The 24,123-nt window shown below is 39.2% G+C and overlaps 1 pseudogene; it reads right to left on the bottom strand.

Annotated features, from left to right (window-relative positions):
- LOC101575362 overlaps positions 1–24,123 on the bottom strand; it is a 41,786-nt pseudogene that overhangs the window by 12,389 nt on the left and 5,274 nt on the right.

The following is a 24,123-nucleotide window of genomic DNA, read 5'->3' as shown; positions in this document are numbered from 1 at the left end:
GCATGTGGTGCTGGGGGATTGAACCGCGGTCCCTGTGCTTTGCTAAGCTTGTTCTAAGTAGGTGCTTTAGACCACTGGGCCATCTCACCAGCCCCATGTTTCTGTATTTGATTCTTTAATTCAGATGCTATGAATTCAGAGATTTCTTTTTTATTTCAGTAATTAATTCTCCTCTGAGTTCCTCTATACCTTTCTGCTGTTGTTTCTTCACTTCTGATGCTGTTAATTCATTCATTTATGTTGAGCTAGTGTCCTTTGCACTTGAGGCCTGAGATTGCATTTTGCTTGTCTTTGTCATTTCGTGTAGCACTGACAGGGAGATGGCTCAGTGGAATAAGCGCTTCCCTGGCAAGCACAAGGGCCTGAGTTCAATCCCTGGTTCCACCAAAAAAAAAATAAATAAATAAAAAAAATAAAAAAATAAAAATAAAAGAAAGGTTGTTTGTGTAGCGTTGACCTCTGACTTTTGGTGTAGAGCTCTGGTGCAGTTATTACCTTTACACTTACTGAAATTCGGGTGCAGGTCTATTAAGTTTGAGTTTATCCAGTTATGCCTGATCTGGGTCTAGCCATTGTGTTCAGCTCCTTCCTGCTGCAGCCCTTGGAAGTGAACCTGTTGTGCCCCTCTGGCACAACAGTGAACCTGTGGTGCCCCTCTGTTGTGCCCCTGGCCCAGGGGTCACAGGGCAGCACAGAAGCTCTCCCACACACTAGCAGGTTCTGGGCTTGGGCTGGATATGGGGATCCTAACAGTGTCTCCGAAGTTCTCACCGACTCAGAGGACTTGGGTGCTGGGGCTCCGGAGGGGTGGAGGGGTCCTTAGGGCACAGTAGAGGGTCTCCCTCACTTGCCATGCCTGGGTTTTAGTCCTGAGAGGTCCCGCGGGTGCTGCAGAAATTCTTACTCAGTTGGTGGTTTTGGGGATGGGGGCTCTCAAGGGTTGGCGGGGTCCCAAGGACGCGGTAGATAGTCTCACTCACGTGGCGTGCCTGAGTTTTGGTTCGGAGAGGTCGCCTTTCTTGAATATCTAAAGCAGTATTTTGAATATTCACTTGAATTCTTTGATTATAAAACATGATATTTAATAAAAACACATGACAAGGACAGAGAGTTATCATTCAAGATCCAGATTTAAAGAATGCTACTCAGAAAAGAAAGAGCATAAGCAAGCCTTGTATAGAGTTATTATGAATTTCCTAATTATACATATTTCTTTCTACAATCCATGATAATATTATTCCACTAGTTTTTAATATTACTTGTTTTCTTTGTGTTTAAAGTAGAGGAATCTTTTGTAAACATAGAACCTGAAAGAATATTTCAACTCAATCGGTATCTACAAAAAAGAAAGAAAGAAAAACAAATCAAACACAAATGATTGTGACTGTAAAAGGGGACAGTAAATTTAAGTGACTTAGATAACTATCACAAGAATATATATTTTAGGTACAGTATTATTGTTATGAAATCTAAGACACAAAAAGATAACAGTATGAAAATTGTTTCTGAACAAAAAAGGTTTGAATTAATACTACAAGATAAAATCTTAATTTGATGTATACTAAAATTTGGTATAAGGGAGCTCAATGTTAATTCCCTCCTTATCTTTTCCCAAAGAATTTGAAAACCACAGAGTAACAAAGAAAGGTAGAAAAATCTGCATTTTATAAAAATAATAAGGATATATATATATATATATATATATACAGGAATGTAAAATCAAATTTATTGTCACACTGAAGCAAAAATTGATGTCTATAAGTTTCATCAAATTTGTTTGACAGGGGCGCCCACCCTTTAGTTCAGTTCTTTGAGTGGCTGCTTCAACCAAGCAGTCAGGTTCAAATTGCTGTGGTTCGATCCCCACAACTCAAGCCAGCCAAACCTGCCCTGAAAGCATTTGGAGCAAAAAAAAAAAAATTGTTTGACCACCAGAATAATTGCTATAAGAGAAAAAAACCAAAATTAAAAATCTAAAGACAGATCTATAACAACTATAACATGGAAAAGTGATTCAAACTATAAAGTGTACTTTATAAACTAATTTTTAATCCTAAGTGACAATTCCATGTTTTAAAACCAACATAATGCAAACTATGTCCTGTTTGCTTCTATCCAATTAGTTAGAAATTTTGATATCTTATAATGAAGTATGGCTTAGCTCTTCCAAGGTTTTGGGGTCCCTAAAAGGTACACCTTGTTTGTTGCCAGGCTTCAGGACCAGGGTTTGCTCATCTCTGTCAAGCTGAGGCCATACCCATGACCATGCTCTTGCCTTTCTATGGTGCAAATCTTAAAGCTCATGACATGAAGAAAAACTTCCATGCTTGACTGAATGGTTCTCTTCTGCCCAAGTAATGGCCTGTATGAGCATGCTGCAACAGAATTATTGAGGGCTGTGATGTTCTAGAGCTTAAGGTCCTTCTTTTTGTTCACACACAACTTCTTTTCTCCTTAGGGAACAAACTATCTGGCTTGGCTGAGACTTGGTCATATAGTGATGCTACCATACCACAACCACAACTTGGATCCTGTTTTCATTCTCAGACCCTCTACTGTTGTAAATGAGACTCATCTTATGCTGGTCTCTCTGCTAGAGTCTATCTTCTAGTAATTTATCACCTGTCGCTAAAACACCTACTCTTAAAACTCACTGACACATCAATTCTCTAATTTATCTCTCTCTACTGAGAGGAAGCAAGATGTCCTTTTCCTCCCAGGTGATTCCTGACTCTCATACAAATCAATGATATAAATAGGAAAGGGCAGGACAATAAGTACCACCTAACTTAATTTTCTTAATGAGTTCCAGTGTTGGTCCTGATCTAGCTGCTGTGTATTGTGTGTTAGTAAGAGTCCAAGAAAAGTCAAAAGTTGCTTAGGTACTTCAACAGATGGAACTTCATTCAAGGATAAAATGATCCTGAGTCTAATTTATAATTCCAAAGCCCCAAACACCACACACAAGAAAAACTACTCCTTAGAAAGACACCAATGAACTCCTAAAGGCCAAATCCTCTGGCCAGTTTACACACTGTTTCTTTGCACTATTAAAAGTTGGTAGGACATGTGCTTCTTCCTGAAACTGTTTCCTTGCATGGCTTCTAGGATGCCTGTTTGTTTTCCTACCTCTCCAGTTACATGCTGTTCTGCTACATCCACCTAACAGCACTTAAGAAATATTTACCAAATAAATTAAATCAGCATTGATGGTCAGAAAGACAGCTTGACATAAACTACTATTTTCTTAGCTCTTTCACCAAAACACTTTTAGTCTCTGAAGGTTTAAACATTTTGTCCCAGAAAGTTCATTCCATATTGCTTTTCTCCTGTTGAAGAGTAAACCAAATCCTGGAAATGAAGTCATAGACTTTTCAAGCCACCAGTGAGCAAAGTCAAAGATCCAGTGGCACTGGGACAGGCTCAACTCCTGCTTTTGATCTTTGGTGGGGACAATAGTACCTCCTACAGTACTGGCAAATAACAATTCCCAGAGTGACAAAATGCCAGCAGGCACTGGTTTTCATTTTTTTTTTTCAATTTCCTTGTTTCTGTTTTAATTGACTTATTCGTTTGCTTTGTAAGAATAAAAAATGCCACATCCGAGATGCATACTTCTGTCTTGCTAACTTCTCTCATCTTTCCCCAGCAATGCTGAGAATTTGAAAAATAGTTTTCATTTAAATGGATTTAAATAAATGAGTTTATAATACAATAAAATTATCCATTGGAATTATATTTGGTTGAATTATATTAGTATAAATTCATTTGAATTGTTTGTAGTATATTGAGCTTATTCGTCTAAATATACTTAGTTTATTGATTTAAAACTATTTTTTTTTTTTTTTTTTTTTTTTTTGCAGAACCAGGGGTTGAACTCAGGCCCTTGCGCTTGCGAGGGAAGCGCTTATTCCACTGAGCCATCTCCCTGGCCCCTAAAACTATTATTGTATGTCATATATACCATGTGTATATTGTTGTACACACATGTGTATATTGTTGTATACCTCCATAACTGTGAGTTCCACATCATTGAATTTAACCAAATATGCTTGAAAATATTTGAGAAAAGTTACATCTGTACTGAATTGAGAAAGCCTGTAGTAGTCTTTTCCCCATAAATGATACAGTGACAACCATTGTCATAGCATTTACACTGCAATAAATATTATAAGTAATCTAGAGGTGATTTAAAGTATACAGAAGGATATATGTAGGTTGTATGCAAATACTATGAAATTTTACACAAGAGAATTGAGCATCCACAGATTTTGGCATTGGGTTCCCAGACCCAATTCCCACAGATCCTGATGGGCTCCTGCATGCATAACTACATGTAGCTCTGAAATATAGTGGGATTGTTTTGCTGTAAATTTCCAACCTATTTTATATTAGTAAACTTTGTCAATGTGCCTGCAAAAGTTGCTTAAATTAAATATTCTAGTGCTACTTAAATTGATATCAATATTTAGAGCCATTTGCACTATGAAGAAAACAAACAAGAATGAGGTATAAGGCTCCACACTGTAGTAGGAAAGCAGTCCTTTGAGGCTGCAGATGATGTGCTCCTTCACCCTTTCGTGCACCTTTCAGCTCTTTTGTCCTTCGAAGCATCCACCCTCTCAGGCAGCCTTCCTACTTGGGCCATAAGCATGCCAGGTCCACCTTTAGACCTTTGCACAGACTGAGTCTCCTCCTGGAATGCTCTGACTGAAGAGCCCTCATAACTTGCGCCTGCTCTTCTTCTAAACCTTTGCTCAGACGCTGTCCACTATGAGTGCCGCACTTCAGGCCTCCTGTGGACCCTGCTCTGCACAGCTATTTTCTACAGCATTGTTCTCCTCCAAATTTTCACCTAACATTTGTGCTTGTGTGAATTTTGAGAGGTTGGAGTTTACTGTGAAGAGACTTTAAGCTGAATTTGGGAATCATTTTCACTCTTGAGAAGGGAATGAAAACCTATCACGAACTGCTTGCTCAGCTTTAAAAAATGTCAGCAAGCAGGGAGTGGTGACCCATGTTTATAGTCCTAGCTCCTCTGGAGACTGAGCCAGAAGGTTTCCTTGTTCAGTACCAGTTAGGGAACATAAAGAGATTCTGTCTCAATTAAAATTAAAAAAGGAATAAAAAGAATATTTTCTCCTGATTAGAAGACAACTTTTAAATAAGGCAATAATTATGAATCTATATTGACTGATATATATATATATATGTATATATAAAGCTACAAATATATACACATATATGTATATGTGTGAATACTTTTGTAATTGAAGTTGACATGAATCCAAACTGGATTGATGTAAATGAAATTTTTACTTATAATCCCCAAGGCAACTGCTAAGAAAAGAACTTTTAAAATAGAGTGAAAGTGACTTCTTTAGAAAGAGACTAGGAACAAAACTCACCAAAAGAAGGACCACACTCCAGTCTTCCAAAGAGGGAGGATTTCTACATTTTTCAGAGCAAGGAGATGTGCACAACTTGCTTAGGGACTTTACACCATGGAAGTCAAACTGCATCCACAGGAACGGCCTAGTGAGTTGCCACTCCTACCCTCTAGTGATAGTGAACCTTTTATTGACGAGTACCCAAACTGCAACCCAAAACCCACTCATTTATTACAAAGTGGCAGCACTGCAATTAAACCTCAATACTGAAGTTTTAGTCTACAGCTCATACATTAACATCTTTTGTCTTAAAAGAAAAACAAATGACATGCATGCATAGGTTCACCACCACTGATCCTTAGCAAAAATTCAGCCCAAACCAGTCAGGGGCTTCCAAGAAGCACGGCCTCTCTGGGAAACAGCAACATCAATTTGTGTTCACTCACAGGGGCTCCCAGCCTTTAGGAAGGAGAAGGCACAACAGGGGTCACCTGCCTTGGTCTCCACACCAAACCAGGTCCATCTGCGGATAAACACATACCTAATCTATGTCCTTTGTAGAAGTCACAGTAATCAGAAATACTGGAGAAAGAAGGAGACAAGAAGACCTTGAACTGGATAATACTAAAATTATTTGTACTAAGACACAGGGCCAAATTTAGTACTATTGCCTGAAAAGTGTACTTGGGAAGATCCACGATATTCAATACAAAGTGCTAAATATAGGGGAAGATAGCATTGTTGAGGAAATACAGCAGTATATCTCCACCTTATAGCTAAGTAAATTTGAATGCACTGAAATGTGAAGGAGAAAAAGCAAATGAATATTGTAACCAAATGTAAATTTTGACATTACTAAAGTGGGGTAAACTGCTCCTGCTATGTCATGAAAGGCAGAAAATAGATTTCATAATCTTTATTCCATATAAAATTTAAGCTTTTATACAAAAAGGCCTAAAGTTTAAAATAAAACAAGTTAAGAAAAAGCTAAAGGTTCCTTCATATATAAAAGCCTTTAATAAATCAATTAGAAACACAAATGCTTAATAGAAAAAAGCAGCCTGGGGAGATGGATAAACAATTTATGCAAGAAAAGAAACCCCTAAGAAAGTAAGAGGAATCTCTAGTTTAACAAATGATTAATGTTCATGAATGTTAATTGAAATTGATGCTGGTGTAGTTTAGTGGAAACATAAATTAATGCACATTTTTAAGGACAGTGTGGCAATAAGAATCAAAAAGTAAAATATATACACACTGTCAGACAGGAATTCTCTATCCAGCAAAAGTAGACTATGGATATCACACATTTATAAGCAAATATTTGTTAGTAAGAGTGCTTATTGTTACTGCTTTGTACGGTTAAATAAAAATAGTATATGGAGACAATGAAATTATGTAATTCTGAAAATTTATGAGGAGACATACACGTGATTTAGGATGATATCCAGAATATTTTACTAGGTGAAAACCACTGAATTATAGAACAGAATGCATAAGCAGATTACACTTGTGGGGAGAAAATCTATAAATACAGTGGGAAATCTTTCTAAATGTTTGCTAAATGTTCTCCGTCCTCATCCTCATCCACACTAAAACCATCCCTTCATATACCTCCTCAACCACTGCAAGCAGTAACCAGGGCATCCTGGGTCTCCAGGGAGCAGGGCCACAATTGAATAGAGAACAAAAGAATTAATTCTCAGCTTTTTAGTTTCAAAATAGACCTCAGAAACTCTTGGCAGAGACAATAGAATAAACAAAATAAACAATAGCTTTGAAAGAATGAATGTTAAAAACAAAAAGAATGAATGTTGATCTAAGGGCCCATTTTCCTGCCTTAGGCTGATCAAACTATCCCAGGAGAGAAAGGAGAGCTGGTGGGAACTTGGTGCTGGGATCTGTCCTCCTTGGGCAGAGTCTCAGAGTGTCAGGGTTCACAGGATGAGGAACTGTAACCGAAGTCCTGTCTTGGGTCCCTTTACAAAGTACCTTTTGCTGGCATGGTACATGAGTGGGAAGGAAAGACAGGTGTGAGGTGTGCCACAGAGAGGGGTGGGGGCAGCTTAACCACTGCAGGCCAGGATCAGCCTCCAATTCCATGGACACATCAGCAGCCAGTCAGGACCTCAAGGTCAGCAAGAGACAACACCTCAAGCAGATGCAGCAGCAGCCTTCTGGTCTGTGCAAAAGCCAGTATGGAAGGGTCTGTGGGAGGGAGTGGCTCGTGAATGTTTAGACCTTGCCCTGGCTCACCACACTTCTGTACCAGTCCTGGTGATCTAAAATAGTAGCAGAAACATCTACGATCCAGGGCTAAGATTGAAGGGGAAGCTCCCAACTGCTTTAGAACTCCTGAAATGGCTGAGTTTCCTTTGCACTGACAAACTGCATTTTCTGCCTCTTGACAGAACTCATGCTCAAAATAGAAATTAAGATGTTATTTTTAAAAGTTGCATTTTTATACTGTTGAATGTGGTGTCCTGAAAATCATCATGCCTGCTGTGGATCGATCTATGTACTTGTTTATTATACATTTAGGCAGGTATTTCAGAAATTTAACAGGGGCTGTTTTGGAGGTGGAAATGAGCAGATAGGGCATGAGGGACTGTTTGTGCACTGTTAGAGTTTTTCAGTACAATTAATTTTAGAAGAATTATTAAAGACCCTGTTCTTAAAGACCTTAGAGAATATGAAGTTGTTAGATAAAGAAATAGTTGCAATAGAGTGTGACACATGTGATCCAATTAATTGCCCAAAGGAGCACAACTGAAGTGGAGCAAATTCCCTTCGAGGTGGCTACGTGAGGGCTCAGGTGAGCCTTTAGGACCCCGAGATATTCAGCAGGAGTTCCGGTGTCCACTGAGAAAGCTTTCCTTTAGGATTATTTCAGATGTTCTCTGAGGACTAGCAGATGACTCTGGAATACAAATGATCATTTTTCAGGAATAAGCCAGAAAGCTAAGCACTAAATTTTTGACCTAGATGCAGGAAGAAAAGAAATAGGCATTGAACAATTCAATTGTTTAATTCATTCCCACCTTTATGCTAATCCATGCATGACTTTTTAAAAAAGCTAGTTGGAACTAGCTTTGCAAATGAGCACCAAAATATTTCATCAGTATGCTTGAAATATTTTTTAGTGTACAAGTTCCCCAGGGTGGTACACATCAGGCAGTAAAGGACATCTGTCTTCAACTTCTGTACTGCATGTGCACCATTTAAACTATACCATTTCCCAGAGATAAATGAAGAGACAAGATTAGGGCACAACAGCCCTGGGTGAGCGCACATGGCATGTCAATCATAGAGATCCAGGAAGGCATGAGCAAAAGAACAGTTCCCAAGCCCTGCACAGAGATCAGTCAGAAAGTAGTGTCTTCTGCTTTTCTCTCAGAAATCAAGCAGGTTTGCAATAAGATGGTCTAGATCTGGTGTCAGCCTAAAGCACTGGTCTCGTGGCCATTCCAGTCTCTTTCTTCAGTGGCCTGCTCCCACTATGCAGAGCAAACTTCTTTTCCTACTTTTAATAAATATAATTTAATAAATATATTATGTAATAAATACATTTATATGTGTCTCAATTAATTATTCATTCAAGATAAGAACTTAGAAAGAAGCTGTAGAAGAAGTCTACACCACCCTGGAAAACCAGTAACAGAATGAAGGAACACTGGTACACGTTAAACAATTATAAGAAAGATTGTTTTCATTCCTATTCCTATTTTATTTTATTTTATTTTATTTTGAGACAAGGCCTTGCTATGTAGTTCAGGCTGCCCTCAAACTCACAGTGATCCTCTGCCTCAGTCTTCCTAGTGCTAGGATTATAGGTATAGACCACCAAACCTGGACTTTATTCCTATTGTTGTTATCAATATTCTTATTGGTGAGACTGGGACAGATGAAAAAATTTAGATGAGACTGGGTGTAATGTCGCATGCCTGTAATCTCAGCCCTTGGGAGGCTGTAAACACGCCAATCACTATGAGTCCGATCTAGTAGTGAGACCCTGAAAACCCTGTAGACGCTTCCCTAAAATTAAAAAAAAAGATAAAAAAGAAAAAAAAATTAGAATGTTTGCAGTTATCTGGAGGAAATGAATCCCAATTAAGGGAATATGGAGAGAAAAAGCCACAGTGTAGAAACCTGGAGCATTTGAGGTCAGCAGAAGGTCACTGAGTTAGAAGCTGGAAGTCAGTTGTGGGCATCAGGGAGCCAGACTTAAAATCTTTTCCAGCCTTTTGTGAGGACTCAGGTTTTACCCTGAGTCCAGTGGAAAGCCTCCCCTGAGTGAGAGCTGTGCAAATATGATTTAGAGTTATGTCTTCTCTGAGTTGCTGTAATTTGAATGAAGTATGATGGGCAAGGGCAGAAGCACAGAGCTTGGCTTGGAAGCTAGTGCTCTACCACCCTATGTCTGTGGCAAAGGGCTTGTGCTCCCCATGGGGTGCACCTAAACTGCCCCTGGGTGTCTCGTTCTCTTTTTAAAAGGCAGGCTTTTTTTCTATATATTTAATCTCATGAAATAAAAGGAGTCAAAGTGGTGACAGGTGGGTAATTAAACCACAACCTACTTTACCCTTCTAGTGTCCATTAAATAACCTCTTTCTGGTAGTAATTATTGAAAGTATAGGCAAGAAGATAGTTAAGGACATGCAGGATAAGAGATAAGAGAATGAGGAAGGAAATAGGACATCGGCATGACAGTGCAGACAGGTCTGGGTTTAGCAGTTAAGGGTATATGGCAGTGAAATAGAGTTTAAAGGTGCTGCCTGGATACCTGATCACTTAAGGTCCTTTCCTTCAACGTACTGTGATTGTATTCTGAAAGCAGTGGGCTCCTGCAGAGCTCGGGGGCTGTCCTTGTGTGCATCACACCATTGTTTCAGACAGTCAAATCATAGCAGGAACAGAAGCAAATACTTTGGCTTAGAACAGAAGCAAATACTTTGGCAGAGGGTTGCCTTACGTGGGATAGGCGTGGGAAGCAGCAGCACGTTTCCCTGTGCTGAGGGAGCTACAAGCCGCGGCTGCAGTGCCCCTCAGAAAGGATGTACTAGAGAGAGCATATGTGCATTAGTCAGCTTGCTCCACTGTAGCAGAGAACCACAACCTGGGTAACTTGAATAGCAGAAATGTACTTTCTCACAGTTCTGAAGGCTAACGTGCCAGCAGCTTTGGATTTCTGTGCAGAAATCTCTTTGGCTCATAGGTGGCATCTCCTCGTGTCCTCACCTTCTCTCTCTTCTGGGTGCATGTGTCCTGGGGGCGCTGTGCATGCAGATCCCCTCTTCCAATGATGCCCATCAAACTGAGGTAGGCCCCAGCCAGCAGTTTCGTTTTGACATATGCACCCCTGTCTACAGGTCCTATTTCCAAGTACAGTCCATGCTGTGGTATTGGAGACTAGGACTCCGCCATATGAATTTTGGGGTACACAAGCTTATGACACAATAATTCTACACGTTTTTAGGAACTACAAGAACACATAAACAAAACAATTTATGTTTTCTGAGAACTACAGAGAAAGGATAGAAGTGAAATCTAAATGCACCTAAATATATTGAACAGGGAAAATGCTTCATAGTAAATTAAAGAAAAGCATTTCCCAAAAGAGTTAAAGCATTGTCAAATCATTTCAAGCCAGTTGTAAGCTGGGTTAATTGTCAAATACTTCATCGAGACTAGTGGGGGAGTTAACAGCAGTTATTATCTTAAAAAGAACACATTTCTTTGAAATGCTATTATGTTTTAGAAGTGCATGAAAGGTTTCCAAGGAGAGTCCCTTTTGTGTAACAATGCAAATTGAACTGAGTGGTATGCATCATTTCTGGGGTGACATCAGTGGGTAAAATCAGAAAAACCCAAGGCTGCACTCTATGGTGAAGGTAAAATTTCTTGAACTGGAGGAATTGAGATCGCTTCTGTAGATGGAACACACAAAGCTTTGCAAAATAGAGGTAATAAGAGGGGAATAACAGGTCTTAGGATCTTGCAGGTTTCCTGCTGCTTATACCTCACAGATCCAAATATAGCTGTGTTTTAAGTTTTTAAAACATTCAGGTGGTGTGAAAGTCTATCTCTATAGATATACTATGCCTTTGTGAAATAGACAGGAAAGGATATTAGTAACCTACAGATTTCCTTAAAGGGAAATTATTTGCATCAAGGGTTCATAGCTTTTTGAATTTTCTGAATATGAACAGAAGAACTTACAGGAAAAGAATCAAAAAACACTGAAGTGAGAGAAAAGAAGGGGGGGCAAAAGAGAAATAATAGTCTGCCATGACTAATTTCTACTTGTCCTAACTTACTGTTTTATTTCCCCACAGCATCCCCTTTGGAGACCAAGAACTTCTAGCCCACTGATCTAGGCTCTACTGGATCATTTCTCCTGAGATTGGTGTTCGTGCAGTACGAAGCAATCGAGCATGTGCGAGTGCCTTGGCAGTGCGTTGGTTTTTGTTTGCTTTCCGGTGAATCCATTAGACATCTGCCTTTATTACATTTACGAATGTGCCCTGGGTTTAATAAAGCTCTGGCTGCATCTAGGCTAAGCATCAAGTATCTCTGAACTATTTAGGTGCCACTGTGATGAAAACTTCATAACTAATTGTGCGCTAGGGTATCACATTATTCACTTGTGAAACATGCTCTCCTTTGAAGTTGTTTTGAAGATGTCTGTGAAATTTCAGGAAAATGTTGACCAGCTTTTACATACTCCCTAAGCCTGACTGCTTTGATGTCTATTTCTCATACTCTGTCTTCTCTGTCTCGCTCACAGAACTCCTGAGGAAGCAGCAGTGCCTCTCCCTACTTGTCTTTACTACTCACTGCCTCCACTCAGATCTTCTGTGGTAGCGGCAGCCCCCCAAGAACCATTGCTCTGTTGAATTGTCAGCTGTTTGTCCACAGTGTACCACAGTTACAATGTGACATCAGTTACAAAGTGATATAATAATGTAATGTTGCTTAGTCTCATAATTACCTTGTCATGAGTGAGCAAACAAAAAGCCTACCTTTGTCTTACTTTTCAGGTACTTTTTTTTTTTTTTTTTTTTGCAGAGCTGGGGATTGAACTCAGGCTCTTGCACTTACCCGGCAAGTGCTTATTCAACTGAGATATCTCCCCAGCCCCCAAAAGTTGAAAATGATTTTTTTTTTTGCTGTCTCAGGCTGCCTTAAGGGCAGGTCTGGTAATGCAGATGGAGGTAGGAATCGAACCTCTGTATCCTGCACCTGACTACATTTGCATGAGCAGATGCTTGAACAACTGAGCAAACCAGCAGGCCCCCTGTGTAGACACTTTTTACTCTGCATTTGTATAGCATTTTTCAGACTTCATACATTCATAACACTAAAAGCATAGAAGTAGGAATGGCCAGCCCTAAGAAAAAGAAATGTTGGGCCAGCGAGATAACTCAGAGGTCAAAAGTGTTTGGGCAAGCTTAGGCAAGTGAGCAGGGACCATGGTTCGATCCCCAGCACCACGTGCCACACTAGCCCTGCCTCCAGGGTGGGCTGAGCTGGCCACACACACACACACAAAATGTTGGCCAAAAGTCTATCTCTTCCCTCTTCTCCTCTCCCAACTCTTTTTTCTAGTGGGTTTTATATATTTTATGTAATGTCTATTTTAATTGAACCTTATAAAAGCACTCTTGGAATTAAAGATGCAACGATGACTAAGGTAAAGCAGCAACATAATACACTGTAATAAATTCTACAGAGCAGTATAGACTAGAGACCATCTTAAGTTGGAGCCTTAGAAAAACATTCATGTGGAGAAGTTTATTTGGGCACTCAATCCAGGGAGATGAGGTGAGCGAGTAAGAGAGGGACCCAAGGAGGGAGAGCAGCTGATACAGAATCAGTGAACAACTATGGGTCTAATGGGCACGACTACACTGAGGATTCCCTGAGGAACTGCTCACTGAGTAGAATGAGCCTCAAAATCATCCTGTGAAAATTCTCTGACTCCTATACCCTCCTGATTGCTAATTGCTTCCAGGGGTACTTGCTCCCTCACAGTTCTACATTACTTCTGCAAATGAGCTAAGCAGCTTCCCATGAATGCAGGGCCAGCATTCATGGGAGGTAGATTACAGGGACATTGCAGGGGGGGACTTGAAGAAAGGAGCAGGCAAAACACATAACATTCTTCCCCAGGAGAGCTGTGAAGCTCTGACACAGCCCCTCACAAGCAAATGCTACAGAGAGAATCACCAAGCAACTAATTTGATCTTGGGGGAATAAGAGGAGGTTTCCTGGAGGAAACAAGTGGTAAACTAAATCTCAGAGATAGCGAAAAAGGAGACAAAGGAGTGTAAGTAAAAGAGGGCAATAGCACATTTGGAAAACTGCAAGTGGTTCGGTTGGATAATGTGTGAGGATGGAAAGAAAGGTGAAATCAAGAGGGATTTGGACGTTAGACGAAGGGTTTGTCAAATAAAAATGATGTTTTAGTGGGAGTGATGGGGAGAGAGAAGTTCCTCATTAGAGAAGCACAGTCATTAGATATTAAAGGAAGAAAAAGCCTCATTTGTGGGTGAGGACTTCCACACAGAATGGCAAGGTGCCTGTAGAACGCACACGCAAATATTTAAAACATGAACCATTAGCTTCCTGCCTTTATTACATTTATAAAAGCATCCTGAGCCACTTATTCAAGCACTAACAGCATCTGGCCATTCATTAAATATCTCTGGGCTCAGGGGAGAGGTGAGGTCTAGAAATGAAGATTTACATAAGCCTACCCTAAGTTCTACTCAAGGGTGCAGTGAGATCATGCGCAAGCAATAGGTAGGGATACGCAACATGGGAGAAGAGATTCAGGGTCACAGTCTCAAGATCTAAATGAGAAAGAGAACTCCATGGTGGATATTAGGAACCTATAATTAGAGAAGTAGAATGGAAACTATGAGAAGTAGTAAAATGAAAACCAATAAAAGAGAGAATGTCAGTGAGAAGACAGCAATGCCTACTATTGCTTAAAGGTCAAGGAAGATAAAAGTGAAAAGTATTTCTTGTGTTTAGTAACAGGAAATGTGTTGGTAGTGATAGCCTAGTGAAGATTGGCTCTTACTTTTCCACACCAGCCTCAGTCTAAATGCTTTGTGTCTTTTTTCATTTAATTGCCTCAACAGATCTGTTATTCCTTGCATTGCAGAAAGCATGAGGAGAATTTTTGGGATCTCTCTGGCACAGAGACCGATCCCATTTCAGGAGGGCTCCAGCTTTCTGACCTAACCACTTCCAGGAGCTCCTACTGCCAAATACACTCAAAATGGGCAGTAAGTACCAAAACGTGAATTGAGGGTTGGAAGACATACACATTCTATAGTGTTCCAACTATTGTAGCTATAGCACCTCACAGATACCACAACCAAGAGGAAGGCCATCTTTTTCATGGAGACTGCAAAAAAACCAGTAAGAGACGGGTGGAAGCAGATACTGCCTGGGTAGAAGTAGAGAAAATTTGCTTAATTCATGTCAAGTTTTCTCTAAGTTGTTGAAGTTTTCCTCTGAGGCAAAGATGAAAACTTAGGACAAAGATGAAACTGCATAATATCCATGAAGGAAAAAGGTGGATATCTTTTAATCTGGGAACTCAAAGCTCTGCAGATTCTTAGAACTGTCTTGCCTTCCATGCCATCTACCAAACACAAATGCTCCTTCTAATAGTCACTGTTTTAGTTACTTTTCTCATCACTGAGCCAAAATACTTTAACTCAAAGTTAAAGGAAAAAAGGTTTATTTAGCTCACAGTCTGTAGAGGTTTCAGTCCATAATGGGCTGGCTCTAAGGCTTGGCAGAGGGGCATCACGGAGAACAGTTCATGGAACCCACAAGATGGAAAAGGCAACAAGGGAGGGAAGGACTAGTCTCCTTCTATCCCTTACGTTGCGTGCAGACTACCAACCATAGGGCACTCACACTCTTAATCCTAGCCAGAACTATGCCAAACCAATCAGTGAACCAATTTACTGTACTGATCACACACCCTAGATCCCAGCATCACACATGCTAGACACAGCTGCCTCAGAAAAACGCCCCCATGACTGCGGGCGGATTTTTTGAGACATCTAGACATAGTCACAATCATTGCTAAGACCAAGAAGGTTCTGAGCAGCCTGCATGTCCAGATCCCAATGAGGTGAGCATATGGCTTTCCTGCTTGGGGGCTGTGCATTGTGAGAGATGGCGTAGCTCACCAAGTCCAGAAATTCTATGTGCTTCTGTAGATACTGTCCCTTGTAGACTGTCCTGCCTAGAACCTTGGTGAGCCTAGCCGGTTTGCTGGACTACACATGGCTATGGTGATACAACAGAGATGCCACGTCACAGATTGATGTAACTTTGATCACAGGTGTTTGACCCATTGATGGGTACCTGACAAGGTTTACCCGATCCAGTTTCCTTGCTTCTCTAGTCAGAGCTCATGTTATACTAATTAGAGTCCTTCCCTAGGAATTTTAGAGGTAGAGGGGAAAAAGAAAATTACCCATCTTTGAGCACAATGATTATAGGATAGAAAGCTGGGCACAGTGTGCAAACCTGTAATGCTAGCACTTGGTAGGCTAGGATAGGAGGATCATGGTGAGTTCAAGGCCAGCCTGAACTACACAGCAAGACCCTGAGTCAAATAAATAAATAAATTGTAAATTGTATGGTAAAAAGCCTGGAGGATATTGGTGAGTGTAAGACTCACAAAAAAAAAAAAAAAAAAAAAAAAAAAAAAAAAAAAAAAAAAAAGCTACAGATTTGCGAAATTTTCAGCTGGGCAAGTCCTTCATATAAAATGGTGCAGTATTTGCATATAACTTACACATACTCACTCATGCACTTTAGGTTTTTAAAAACATTCTGCATATTCAAATGATGGAACTAAACAAAAAAGGGGATACAGATGAATGTCCATTTTGTATCTGTGTATTCAAAGTGGTTAGGATAGATATACAGTTATATTCTCTTAATGAACAGAGTAATTTGTTCTAATAGTGTTTGTAAATAGGATATCATGTCCACACCTTGTACAGCAATTAACCACTAGGAAGAATGTATGCAATGTGTTAATTATTGAAACTGTCCTACCAATTTGATTTGAAACTGTCTCATTGCTATTCGTTTCTCAATAAAATTATGGGAAAAAAAAAAAACATTCTGCAATGTCGGAGGATGAGGGGAAGAAGCCAGTGAGTTCTCTGAGGTATTCTGCAGGCTTGTGGTGCTCCACTCCGAGCAGCGAGTTAAGGGCCTGCACAAACCTGATCCAGAAAAGAGAGCCAGATGAATGCAGCTGACCCGTCACATTCAGCTCCTTTCTCCAGCCCTACAATGTATAGAAACAACTCCTGACCTGTGGAGAACTTGGAGAGGAGGACTGCCGAAAAAACAGAGTTCTTGCTAAAAGTGCCTCTTCCATATGAAGCCAGGACGGAAGGGAGTGAGACTCCCTTCTGCCATCCTTGGCGGTTCTTTCTGTGTGAACTACAGAAGTAGGTGAAATTCTCCAGAGAAAAACAGAGACAAAAGCAAAACAGATGACAGGTACTTGTGGTGGATCAGAACCAGTTTTCTGACTTCTATTTTATTCATTGCTTAAGTTTGTTTCTGTTGTCAAAACTACTCTGCACCCCTCCAAAATGGTATCAGTTTGCCCAGGTATAGAATGTTAAAATGAGCATGCTGTTGCATTTGTATGCTTTTGATGTTGCCAAGGTGTCATGGGAAATTAACAAAATAAAAAAATTATTTTTTAAAAAAGATGAGCAATACAGAGAAAGTCCTGATAGTACCTGAATCTCTGATTACAGTTGTTCCACCTACCTGTGTTTATTTATTTATTTATTTATTTATTTATTTAAACATGGAAATTGCAGCAAAATCATCAAGCTCTGGTCTTGGTCTTGTACCATTTTATATTTACAAAGCATTGTTCTGGACCTTTATTAGAACTATAGCATTATATATTAGAAATCATCTAACCCTGGGAATCATCTTTGTCCCTAAGGTAGAGCATGAATAAACATTCAAGTTCAAGTCCTTTACTGAGCAGTCTGATTCTGGAGGGAGTAAGAGACAGGGGAGTGAAGCCAAGAGGGGCACAGTGTACAGAAGGAAGCATTCCTGGCTGCTCAGCCCCTCTCCATAGAGCTGCTAAATCACCTTGTGAAGCTCAGGGCTTCCGAACCAGAACAAGCTATGGGAAAATCCACAATCCATAAACTCTAAGCCATCGAGAGTTTGACCCTGTTCTTGCAGGTTGGTGTGTGCCAGTGGGTTTCCACTGCATCCCTGTCTCAGTGTCAGCAGAAGACTTGGAGCTGAAAAGCTCAAGACTGCTTTGTGCTGAAACAGATGCTGTCTGACTGTGCTCCCAGGGAACTAGAGCCTGCACAGATGGGGTTGCCCCTGCAGGAGCTGGAGTAAGAAAAAGGCGAGGCCTAGAGAATCTGAACTGGTACCTAGAAGTGTCAGGTACAGACCCCTAACTATGCTTGGGAAAGAAACTGACCCCATTATCTCATGAAAACGTTACATATTTACCTCTGTTAAGTGTACTACACATTCCTAAATTACAAAGTTAACCTTCAAAATCCAACTCTTTCCTCATTCAAAAAAAGACTCCTCTGTTCAGACAGGTTAAAATAAGACCACAAGAACATTATTGTAAATATCACAGTTGTAATTGTCTTTAGCAATCTATCAGGCTGCCTCCCCATTCTACCAACCCCAACTGCTTTAACTAGTTAAGCAGGCCTGTGGGCCTAAGTCATTCAATAATTACAAAATAGAACTTTTATCTAGAAGCAAAACTCTCAGAAAAATAGGTGTACCATCCCTCTCCTGCAAGCAGTCTACTAATTCTATAAAACATGTAATGATATAACCACAGATTGTCATTTTAAGACCATCTCTTAGAGGGATCCCAAAGAAATCACATAACAGGAATTGTCAACCTTGGGACAAGTTCTTAGTGTTTCATTAAATAGTTGTTCCTTTGGGTGTTACTGTTTTCCTAAAGTTTCTCATCTTTGGATAAATTTACCTTCTCCTTTTGACTCTACGACAATTTTCACAAGACCCTGTATTGAATCTTTACTGCTTGAAGAGTTTCCTGGTTTTTGTTTTCCTGAATAGATACTATCTCACCCACAGGCGTGTGTGTGTGTGTGTGTGTGTGTGTGTGTGTGTGTGTGTGTGTTGTCTTTATATGCATATGTCACATGTATCAACTTTTTATGTTGGAGTATCAGACTTTTCATGTCTCACATTTTTTTTAAAAAAGTTAATAGTATATTTTGGAAACCTTCTCATATCATGGCCTACTTTTTCATTTATGTAACCAGGACTCTACCACTGAGCATTTGTTTGTTTCTAAGTTGTCTCCTATTAATAACAGTATTCCATCTCACAGCCTTGCATATATGTTTGCACACTTGTTCAAATAAATTCTTGGAATTTCTGATCTGCTCCAGTTTTTAAAATTGTGTTGAAGATCCAACACCTGCCTTGTGACCTACTTCTAGAAACTGGGTTACACTTTTTTTCTGTGTGGAAGTCCTTGACTGTCTTTTACCAGTACTCAGTCCCTAAAGAACGAGACTTGGCTTTGCTTTTATCAGTTTTCGACAAGAGATTACAAACCTGCATCTGAACCTCTGCCGGGTTCAGTTACCTTGTCACCTCTAATAACCATCCTTGATGTTTGCTTGAGTCTTGAGGGAGTTTTTGTACATAAATGACTAAATCTTTGTCTGCTTATCAGGATATTTATTAATAAATAAAAAATCCCACTGATGTGATTTGCATCAATTTCCATCTGTATCACTTGTAATTTTTCTGTTTTAATAGTTTTGTACTCTATAAAATAAAAAACAATTAAAAAATATTAAAGAAGAAAATTTAAAGAAAAAAAAAAAAAGAATTTCCAGATTCAATTTTCTCTGGTAAACTGCATTCGTTGTATCTGCAGGTGAACAATTGAAAACAGACCAAATTGCATCCGATTCTTCTCCATAGCCTCATGGCCTATCCTATGATAGAGGCTTGATAACTGCACACTATAAAATGTACTTGTGCTTCTGAGGGTTATCAAAAGTTTGGATGACATAGTTCTGTGATGCAGAGAATATAATGTAATCAGAAAAAGATAGTAGGACTACCACTTTTTTTTAAAAAGGGAGGTTAAGAAGCAGATTCCAAAGGCCGCATAAATGGTAGTGTGCATCTGCTGGCTTCAGCACTGGTCAGTAGCAAGGGAATGCTCAGGCTTCAGGATTTCTTTTAAAGGGGACTCAAGTGACATCCCCAGGCAATTTTTTATAAGGTTTGAAGTAAGGTAATATGAAATATTATAGGAATATAAAAAGATTAAATGAGGCTACTTTGTTGGTCAGTCACTAAAATGGGAAATTGTAGGCCCTACAACAAGAATGGATTCTTCTTGTTTAAGTGAGTCACAAAAAAAAAGAATGTTGTGTAATTCCATTTGTATGAATTATCCAGAGCAATCAAATTCATCAAGACATAAAGAAGAAGAATGACTGCCAGGCAGGGGGAAGAGAGCCATGGGAGGTGTTTGCTGGGTACAGAGCTTCACTTTTGCAAGATGAAGAGTGGTGAAATACTTGGTGGCCACACAACATGGATGTATGAATGCCATTAGCATTAGCACACTGGCTTTCAACATGGTTAAGATGAATAAGATGGTGGCGCACACCTGTAATCCCAGCGTTAGGGAGGCTGGATCACTACCAGCCCAATCTGTGCAGTGAGACCCCGTACCAAGTATCTTAAAAAAAAAAAAGAAGTCAGTGTCAAAGTGCCAGACTCTACCCATCTCCATATTTGTATCTAAGTGCTGAGGATTTCTGTTGTTCTAAATATTGACCTGCCAATAATTGAACGTCAAATGTGATCAGATCTATCTATCTATCAGTTATTTCCACTTCTAGAAGAGCTTCTCTCTTATTGTCTCTTGTCTATAGATTAATTTCTTAGTGTTCCAAGCTCCTCTACTTAAATTCTCATACTTAATATTAAGCTCTGAAAATTTTACCTTTGAAATAATTTTTAAAATTGACATTAGCCCAATATTTCAGATTTCATTATTGCAGACAGTGTCAAAGTACACATACTGAAATTTCCCTTACCATGCTTCCCACACTTACCTAAACCCAAAAAGGTTTTTCTCTAAAGTATCTAATTTCATACTTTCCAAAAGAAAATGTTTTTTAAAATAACAATAAAAATATTAAAAAAATATATCAAGCAGTATTTTGTTGCAACCAATAATTATCTGACAATGATCATATGTAAAATTTTTGTTTTCCCTGGGAAATCTAGATGTAATGTATCTACTAAAAAACAATTAAAATTTTATATGAAGTTATATATATATATATATATATATATATATATATATATTCGTTTGGTTTTGAGGCAGGCATCAGCCATGAGTTTTCTTATGTAGGTTTACATCTGATCCTGTCTTAGAAGTGACTGAACTTCCACCCTTAGGTCAGAGATATTGCATACTAAGTATTAGTACAATAATGTGGTTAATTGCAAACTGCTAGCAGTTACCAGTGGCACCCCCATTGTATCCCATTTTGTCACCAACAACGGGGTCACATTGTGGGTTTCAAGGTCGGTGTGCAGCACTTCTTCAACATTATCATGAGGCTACTGCACTTGGCTGTTATGTCTGTTGGCTGTTTCATCACCGTGATGCTGCGTGTGTGTGTGTGTGTGTGTGTGTGTGTGTGTGTGTGTGTGTATGCAGCATGCTAGATGACAGAAAACTCATCTAGGATGGAGGCTCAGAAAGATTCTGTTCACTGATCACAGATTTCAATGAAGCATATAACTGGGCTCTATTCAATTTTTTAACTTCTCGAAATTATTTGCCTTTGTAGAAAGTTGTCAGCAGTTTTAAAACAGTGATTGTTTTCCCCCTTCTTGTCTACATATGTAAGCTAATGGTTTCTTTTCATTCTTATTGGAGGCCATAGTACTATATATAACTAGTTTTTTCCTATATGATATGGCATTTTTTTAAAAAAAAATATCTTTGGGCAGGCTAAATAGCTCAGTGAATTAAAGTGCCTGCAAGCAGGTGCAGGGGCAAGGGATTCGATCCCCAGGCCTGCCATGCTGGCCCTGCCCCCGGAGCATTCTGAGAGGGTGACTGAGACTGGGCATGGTGATAAGCATCTATGATCCCAGCTCTTGGGAAGCTGTAAATAGGTGGATCACCATGAGTCTGTTCTTTGTTCTTTTTTTTTTTTTGGAACCAGAGATTGAACTCAGGCCCTTGTGTTTGCCAGGGAAGTGCTTATCCCACTGAGCCATCTCCCCGGCCCATGAGACTGTTCTTGTAGTGAGACCCTGTAGACCCTTCCCTAAAATACAAAAAAAAAAATTGTATCTTTATTTCTTGTTTAATTTTGAAGACAATAAACAAAAATGATACAGAATTTCAAAACAAGATAGGAAAAATAACAATGGTGTTATACGGCGTCTTGTTATCTTCAGAGAAGTTGTTCAGATTACCAGATATAGGCATGCAAAATTGATCAGCCAATAGAAATAAGTGGTACAATTATCTTAACAATCTTGTGTATATATTTTTTCTCCTTTCTTCTTTTTTCTGCTCTCCCCATTTCAGCTGTCCTTTCCTTTTGAGCAGTTTCTTTACCTTTCCCAATATTTATTATACTTTTCAAATTTGATTTACTTTTTCAGTTCCTTACACTAGGGAGAAATAGGATATTTACTTGTGTGGGTCTGATTTATTTCACATCTGAGTATGGTCTCTAGTTGCATCCATTTTCCTATAAAAGTCTCATGTTTATCTTTCTTTATAGCTGAGTAATACTCTATTGTATAAAAATAACATCTTTTTTATGCATTTCTCACTTGATGGGCATTTGGGTTGTTTCTAGGATTTAGCTATTACAAATTGTGCTACTATAAACATGGGTCTACATATATCATTGTGGTATGTTGTTTTCAATTCTTCTGGAAAAATGCCAGAAGGTACATCCCAGCTCTTCCAGCTGGGTTGAATGGGAGTTATTTGAGAAATCTCTACACTGATTTCCACAGTGGTTGTACCAATCTACACTCCCACCAACAGTGAAGGTTTCTTTTTTCCCTATATCCTTACCAGTATTTCCTATTGGTTGGTTTCTTTTTTAAAAAAATTATTATTTTATTTATTTAGGTACCAGGGATCAAACTCAGGACCTTGTGATTGCCAGGTAGACACTTAGGCTGCTGAGCTGTCTCCCCAGCCCACGTTGGTTTCTTTTTTCTTTTTTTTAGTTGAACTGGGGCTTGCTCTCAGGCCCTTGCCCTTGCCAGGGAAGCACTTATTCTACTGAGCCATCTCTGTGGCCCCCAGGTTGGTTTCTTGATGATAGTCATTTTTTCTGGGGTGAGATAGAATCTCAATGTTGTTTTAATTTGTATTTCTCAAATAACTAATGATGTTGAACATTTTTTCATATATTTATTTGCCATTTATATTTATTTATGTGAGAAGTGTATATTCAGCTCAGATGCCATTTTTTTAATTGAGTCTTTCAATGGGGGGGGTCTAATTTTTTTTAACCCTTTATGTGTTCTAGAAAGAAGCCCTTTGTATAAGGGACAGTTGGTAGAAATTTTTCATGGGTTTGCTTTTTCCTGTATCAGTGATTTATTTTTTCTTTTTCAGACAGGGTCTCACTATGAAATTCAGGCTGGCCTTGAGCTAACTTTGTAGCCAGGATAGCCAGGACTGGAGTTGAACTCCTAATGATCCTCCTGTCTCAGCCTCCCTGAGTACTGGGATTACAGGCATGCACCACCATGCCTGACAATTGGTGATTTCTTTTGATGTGTAAAAACTTTTCAGGAGCTGGAAAGATGGCTCAATAGAATAAGCACAAGTGCAAGGGCCCGAGTTCAATCCCCGATTCTGCCTAAATAAATAAATAAATAAATACTTTTCAGTAAGATGAGATCCCAGTCGTTCATTCTTTGAAATATTTCCCATGCAGTTTGGTTTTGGTGCATGAGCTCTGTCTGCCCCTATGTCTTCAAGAGTTATACCTTGTTTCTCTTCTGGAGGATTCAGTGTTTCTCTTTTAATATTTAGATCTTTGATCCATTTTGATGTTAGTTTAGTGCATGGTGACAGACATGGGTCTAGTTTTAGTCTTCAACATGTGCAAAGCCATTTTTTCCAACACCATTTGTTAAAGAGATTATCTTTCTTCCAGGGAAAAACTTTGGCCCCTTTCCAAAGATAAGGTGGTTGAGTGTGTTCATAGTTGTGGCTGCATCTTCTAATTTGTTCCATTGATCCTCAGGTGGTTTTTTTTTTTGTGAGTACCATGCTGATTTTATTACAGTAGCTTTGTAGTATAATTTCAGGTTAGGGATAAAGTTGTCTCCTGCTTTGCCTTTGTTGCTCATGTTTGCTTTTGCTTTATGAGGACTTTTCTGGTTCCAGATGAATTTTAGGAATGTTTTCTCTAGATCTTTGAGGTTGCTAATGGTATTGTGATGGAGATTACATTAAATCTGTGTAACAGTTTTGAGAGTATGGCCATTTTCACAATGTTGGTTCTTCCTATCCATGACCAGGGGATAACATTCCATTTTGTGACATTCTCTTCAATCTGTTTATCAGAGTCTTGTAATTTTGAGAGTATCTTTCTTAATCATTTCTTTT

Source organism: Octodon degus, unplaced genomic scaffold (genome assembly GCF_000260255.1).
Source record: "Octodon degus isolate 3935 unplaced genomic scaffold, OctDeg1.0 scaffold00122, whole genome shotgun sequence".
NCBI classification, from domain to species: domain Eukaryota; kingdom Metazoa; phylum Chordata; class Mammalia; order Rodentia; family Octodontidae; genus Octodon; species Octodon degus.
The sequence above is the reverse complement of the archived record's forward strand: the minus strand, read 5'-3'. Positions and strand labels throughout refer to the sequence as shown.